The following is a 2,052-nucleotide window of genomic DNA, read 5'->3' on the forward strand; positions in this document are numbered from 1 at the left end:
AATGCTTATACACTGATAAACAACATTTATTCAACGTCCATCATTATACAACATATCTGTCAGTTAACTAACTAATACATTAAAATTACACAATTAATACTTTTTACTGTTAATGTCACTAATTTTATAAACATATTAACAGTATTAAACTCGACTTTAACAGTCGTATCTATTGAATAAAAAGTAAATATCTGTGAATAAATTATAATTATTGTTATTACATGTACCGATCAGCACTAACACAGTGAGCACTGACAGTAACACTGATTATCTGGGTATCAGAGCTCCTGTCAGTGGGGGGGTATATCAGACAGTGAACAGAGTTGATGTGTTAGAAGCAGGAAAAATGGGTAGCGTGAGGATCTGAGCCACTTTGACAAGAACCACATTATGACTGGGTCAGAACATCTCCAAACCTGCAGCTATTGTGGGGGTTCCCGGTCTGCAGAGGTCAGTACCTATCAAAGTGGTCCAAGGAAGGAACAGAACCAGAGACAGGGTCATGGGGGGCCGAGGCTCATTGATGCAGGTGGGGAGTGAAGGCTGGCCCGTGTGGTCCGATCCAACAGACGAGCTACTGTAGCTCAAACTGCTGAAACAGTTAATGCTGGTTCTGATAGAAAGGGCTCAGAACACACAGTGCAGAGCAGTCTGCTGGTCTGGGACCAGTCAGGGAGTTCAGTGCTCACAGTGTTACTGCTGATCAATATATCAGTCTATATACTGTTAGTGATCAATATATCAGTGTATATACTGTCAGTGATCAATATATCAGTCTATATACGGCTAGTGCTGATCAATATATCAGTCTATAAACTGTTAGTGCTGATCAATATATCAGTCTATATACTGCTGATCGTTGGATGTGGATGGTCTGAATTAGCCATTGTGATAATGTGGAGTAAACAGGTCTGAACTGGAGCTCTCTGCTGTCAGTCTCTCTGCTTTACGGCTCAAATGAACTCAGTCCCCCCGCTTCGCCTCGATTGTGAGTGTGTTATAAGAGAATCATGGATCGCCGTGTTCCTCGCTCAGGGTGTCACCTCTGGACCAATCAGAGGCAGCGGAGAAGTGCTGATGAGTCACAGCGGCGACGCCGATCAGGACGACTTGAAGATGATGAAAATGATGGTTTCATCGTACCATAGAGAAAGAAATTGTCAGGGAGAGTTATTACCACGGTGATGAGACAGGAAGTGAGACGGTGTCGGCTTGATTGACAGAATCCAGAGATAATAGGTGTGTGTGTCACACACACACACACACACACACACACGTGCAAACTGACGTCAAACAAGCTTCATTTAATGTGCTGCTATTGTACTGCGTGTCACAGAGTTCACGTCCAATCATTTCCCTCGTTCGTCCATCCTTTCATTCAGTTTTTAATTTCATGTCTTGTCCACCGCTGCTCTTTCCCGCTCTCACAGTGGCTGTTCACCCATTAACGCTGTGCTCGGGTTGGATTCCTCCACCTTGTATTAATCCTCCACTGCACCATTAATCAGAAAAGATTCATTCCTCTTTTCTTATCACAGTCCGAGCTGAAGACGGGACGTGAGGACAGATTCTGATAATCAGAAACACAGATTGAGAAAATAAGTGACTAAAAAAATACAGAAAATACATTCTAGAATGAAAATTCAGTTTTTAACTTTAATTTGACATAAAATCAAATTTCTGTCTTTTTAATGTTTAATTAAAGATATTTACAGTGTAAAACAATGATCTATAAATACAGGTGAACTCTGCTATTTTAATCTGAATGTTAAAAGTTATAGATCTGTAATAAAAGTCATTATCTGTGAGATTACAGTAATTATTGCTGTTTACACTGATAATTCAATTCAGTTCAATTTTATTTGTATAGCACCAATTCATAACAGAAGTTATCTCAGGACACTTTTCAAATAGAGCAGGTCTAGACCGAACTCTTTAAAACATTATTTACAGAGACCCAACAGTACCACCATGAGCAAGACCTTGGAGACAAGGGCAAGGAAAAACTGCCTGTTAAAAGGCAGAAACCTAGGACAGATCCTCCGGCTCTAG

The sequence above is a fragment of the Dicentrarchus labrax genome, unplaced genomic scaffold (genome assembly GCF_905237075.1).
Source record: "Dicentrarchus labrax unplaced genomic scaffold, dlabrax2021, whole genome shotgun sequence".
Lineage (NCBI taxonomy): Eukaryota > Metazoa > Chordata > Actinopteri > Moronidae > Dicentrarchus > Dicentrarchus labrax.